This window comes from Chlorocebus sabaeus, chromosome 8, assembly GCF_047675955.1.
Source record: "Chlorocebus sabaeus isolate Y175 chromosome 8, mChlSab1.0.hap1, whole genome shotgun sequence".
In the NCBI taxonomy this organism is placed as follows: Eukaryota; Metazoa; Chordata; class Mammalia; order Primates; family Cercopithecidae; genus Chlorocebus; species Chlorocebus sabaeus.
The window spans coordinates 146,828,441-146,833,524 of record NC_132911.1 but is presented as its reverse complement, the minus strand read 5'-3'; positions in this window follow the sequence as shown (position 1 = coordinate 146,833,524).

Sequence of the window (5,084 nt, the reverse complement as noted above, 5' to 3'; positions counted from 1 at the left end):
TGGCCTCAAGGGATCCTCCCACCTTGGCCTCCCAAAGTGCTGGGATTATAGAGTGAGCCACCTCACCAGGTCCCTGAAAAGCTTTTACAAGAAAATAAAAATGAATTTCTGGGCTGGGCGCGGTGGCTCAAGCCTGTAATCCCAGCACTTTGGGAGGCCGAGACGGGCGGATCACGAGGTCAGGAGATCGAGACCATCCTGGTTAACACGGTGAAACCCCGTCTCTACTACAAAAATACAAAAAACTAGCCGGGCGAGGTGGCGGGCGTCTGTAGTCCCAGCTACTCGGGAGGCGAAGGCAGGAGAATGGCGTGAACCCGGGAGGCGGAGCTTGCTGTGAGCCGAGATCCGGCCACTGCACTCCAGCCTGGGTGACAGAGCGAGACTCCGTCTCAAAAAAAAGAATTAAAAAAAAAAAAAAATGAATTTCTGTGTGATTTGGAGAATTTCTTAAGACACAAATAGAAAACCTCATAACAAAAAAATTGATAAATTTGACAACAAAATTAAAAATTGTTATTTGTTAAAACGTATCTTAAAACAAAAGGTTGAGTTACAAACTGGAAAAAGAGACGTGCAACAAATATACCTGATGAAGGGTTGGTACCAGAATAGATTAATGACACCCAGAGTCACAAAGAGGACAGGCAATGTCAGGGCCAGGAGCACAGACCTGTGCACAGGAGAAATGCTCTGTGTCAGTAGCTCCCAGGGAGCGACAGATGCAGATGAGCAAATGTTTAGCGTCTGGTGATGCCACGTGCGGCAGAGACTGTTCTCTGCTGGGATCTCGTGGACTCTGCAAGTTGGAGATAAATTGGCACAGCCGTGTGGGGAGACAGCGGGGCGGATTCTGTGGAGGTGAATGTTTATGTCCCTCATACCCGAGCAATTGCCTTCTGGCACATCACCCAGAAAAACGTCTTGCATGTGAATATCAGGAGACGTGGGTGTGAATGTTACTGTGAACAGTTGCACTGTTCGCAAGTCCAAAAGTCTTGAAACAGCCAAAATGGTCTTCAGCAGAGAATGGGTTAAGGAAGTGCTGTGGTCATGCAAAGGAACATTGCACACAGCGGTGAGCGAGCCACAGCACGGAGCAGTGTGGCGTGTGCTGGCAGCACTAAGCCAAGTAGACCAGGGGGTCCCAGAAGATCACATCAAGCCAATGCTCTGAAGTAAGTCGCTTTACCATGCTTTATAGAAATGCGACAGGAAAACTACATCTTTACAGGCTTAATGAAACTCTTTAGTCATCTACTTAGCTACCTCTCCATCATCTGTCCTCATCTCCATCTTTCTGTCTCTTTATCCCTCTTATTTATCTCTTCTATCTCTCTGTTATCTATGTATGTATGTCTCTATCTGTCTGCCTATCTATCTATCTATCTATCTATCTATCTATCTATCTATCTATCATCTATCCATCTATTATCTATCTATCTTTCTATCTATCATCTTGTGAGACACAAACTTACCCATCCCAACCCAAAGAATGGACTTCGAAACTTGGAGAACAGTGAAAGTGAGACTTTTAACGACGATCTTGCAAGGTCGAGTGTCTGATGCACAGGCACACCTAGCATGATTTCAACAAGCAATTTATCCCCTAGTGCACAGGTCCCTCCCCCAGTTCCTCATAGGCTGAGAATGATGGGGTCACAGTCTTCCTGGACGTCACCTATTGGCTGTTGGGCAGGGGCTGTAGGTGTTTTCTTTAGGGTTATCTTGCTGCATTTTGTTGCAGCCCACAATGCACTGCAATCCTAGTCAGCTCGGGGGCTTTTCAAGTATTTGACTTATGACCTAAGTAGCTGGGCAGGCTGATAAGAACAGAAAAACCGAGCTATTTTGCAGGCTAGTAAACTTTCATCTTAGACTGAACTTATTTGGTTTGGGTGAGGGCAACTAAGTGGGGGTGAGGGCAACAAGTAAGTGCTGGCTGTCCAAGCAGGGGCCTAGTGTATCCTGTTTCTTCTGTAGTCTGATGACCTACGCTGATTTAAGGCATATTGTCTTGGAAATGGACCACTGTATGCATTATTTCCTTCAATCTCTATCCAGCTATCATCTATCTATCTATCTATTTATCTATCTGTCTGTCTGTCTGTCTGTCCATCCATCCATCCATTCATCCATCCGTCCGCCTGCCTGCCCACCCACCCGCCTGCCTACCTACCTACCTAACTACCTACCTACCTGCCTACCTACCTACCTACCTACCTACCTACCTGTCTACCTACCTGCCTACCTACCTACCTACCTACCTGCCTACCTACTTGTCTACCTACCTACCTACCTACCTGCCTACCTACCTACCTGCCTACTTACCTATCAGAGGAGACCAAGAATGATCAACTCAAGATTCCAGAGTCTGGTGTTTGGACCCTAGGAGGGGAGGCTAGAGGCTTGGGGTCTGACACCCCACGGGCAGCAGCACGTTCTAGTAAAAGCCTAGGGTTTACGTTGGTGAGAGTTCATGGATGGTTGTTACACGTTCTTCTAAGAAGGAAGAAACCCAGTGATGAGGGTGTCCCAGACCAAAGATCATGACCCGAGCTGTGAGAAATGCCCTCGCATGAAGACAAAACAAAGCTGAGCCCCCAGTGCTGTGTTCGTGTCAGGCTCCTCGGCATTGTGGAAAACTGGGGCCTGGGAACAGAAGCTGACAGGCCCCTCCTCTGGCTCTGGGCACCGCTGCAGGATGGTCCTCAGGAGGCCCCTTTGTGGAGAGCTCCTTCCCTGAGGCCTGTCCTCCCCACACACACGAGTCGTTGTCCTGGGGGACCAGTGCTGTGTTCAGTGCCGAAAATGCCGTCTCTGGGGAGACAAGCCCCCACTTCCTAAGTGGCGTGGCTGACCTCCCACTAGGGCCCGTCCGTGTTGGCAGGATGAATGTATTTCTGCAAGGGGGATTTGGAATGTGAGAAGAAAGAACATTTCCCCAGGGAGGAGGGGAGCAGGGATTTGAGGCCCCTGGACCTGCAGAGCTGGAGATGGGAGAAGGGGCCCTTGGCAGCAGTGTGAGGTGTGAGGGCCTTCCAGGGAGGGAGGGGCAGGGTCTCAGGTCCCCCTGTGTGAGGGCGAGCTGACCTCCCGGGGAGGAGGGCCAGGGTCTCAGGTTCCCTCATGTGAGGACCTCTGGGGAGGGAGGGACAGGGTCTCAGGTGTCCCGTGTGAGAACCTCCTTGGGAGGGAGGAGGAATTGGGTCTCAGGTCCCCCATGCGAGGTGAGCTGGCCTCCCGGGGAGGGAGGGACAGGGACTGAGATCCAGCGGCAGGTGCTGCCCATTGTGTGGGTCCCCCATGTAAGCTGTGGCACGTCACCATCTGCCAGTGGCATTAAACAACAGAGACTTCTTCTCCCACAGCCCTGGAGGCCAGCAATGTGAAATCGAAGTGTGAGGGGTGGGAGGGTCATGCTTCCTGTGAAGGTTCCAGGGGAGGCTCTTGCCACCTCTTCCAGCCTCAGGGGTCCGGGCGTTCCTGTGGCCATGAAGCTGCAGTCTCTGCCTCTGTCTCCACATGCCTTCCTCTTCTCCTCTTCTGTCTCTCATAATGACACGTCATTGCATTTAGGGGCCCCTGGACCATCTGGCACGGTCTTATGTCAATTCTTACCCTAGTGGTCTCCTTCTGAGGCTCTGGACAGATGTGAGCTTTGGGGACCCTGTTCACCCAGTGCCGTGTCCCCCCTCACACCTGCCTTCCCTTCACCCTGGCCCCTCCCGGCTCAGTCTCCTGCAGAGCTTTACTCACCTTCACACTGAGAATCAGGCAGCCCTAAGCCTGAGCCTGAGCCTGACCCTGAGAATTGGCCACACCACGTGCTCTGCCCGGTGGGTCAAGGGAGGGCTGTGTGTTGTGTGGGGACCAGAGGGCGGGGCAGCAGGCAGAGGGCGGTGAGGACTGGGGCAGGCATTTGGAGCCCATGTGGACAGGTGGCCACTGGGAGAAGCGAAGGTCCGTGGGAAGCCTCGGGAGAATTGGAGGTTTCTGTAGCTGCAGAAGGCGGGGCTCGAGTCATTTCTTTGGTCACGTGAATGTTGTCAGATTCAAAGTGGAGCGGGGCGCAGTGCCTCATGCCTGGAATCCCAGCACTTTGGGAGCCTGAGGTGGGTGGATTGCCTGAGGTCGGGAGTTCCAGACCAGCCTGGCCAACATGGAGAAATCCCTGTCTCTACTAAAAATACAAAAATTAGCCGGGCGTGGTGGCGGCGCCTGTAGTCCCAGCTACTCGGGAGGCTGAGGCAGAAGAATGGCGTGAACCCGGGAGGTGGAGCTTGCAGTGAGCCAAGGCCGGGCCACTGCACTCCAGCCTGGGCGACAGAGTGAGACTGCGTCTCAAAAAAAAAAAAAAAAAAAAAAAAAAGGAGTCGCTTGTGTCAAACCCTGGCAAAGCCGGGAAGACCATGAAGGGGGAGCTCTCTCACCCACGATTTGGCCGATGACAGGAACTATCTTAAGAAGAGTTCCCACACCGCAGCTCACTCCATGAGTCACACAGGACAGCCAGTGGCAGAACAGCCAGCCACTTCCCCCTGGTCTCATGGCCTCGGGTGCACCTGTCAAGGTAACGCATTCCAGGGTCACAAGTCGCACTCAGTAACTCCGGACGCTCACCAGTCCGCTCCTGTAAGTCACTGCTGGTGCCGGTGCTTCCTTTTAAAACGACTTACATAGCCTCCTCTTTCCTTCATAAAACCCGAAACTTCTCCTTTGTTCTCCATCCACACCGGAGGGCGCCCCCCGACCTGTATGTATGTCCCGAATGGCAACCCTACTTGCATATTACTCTCAGATAAAACCGTTTTTCACTTAGATGTTTTGCTGTATGTTTTTATATCGACAGTCACTAATGGGGAAGGTGTTGCGGAGGCTGGAGACTGTGGACCTGCTGTGTAGGAACTGGAAGGCGGCATTGCTGACTGTTGCTATGCTTCTGCTGTGCGGACAAAGCAGTTTCCCCACAATGCGTGTGGAGTGGGGAACGGGTGCACCTTCCCTGCCGAGTTGGGGAAAGTGTTACTTGAATGGCGTGTTCGTTTTAGAGCAGGCCGGGAACCCTTGCCCCATCCTGGCCT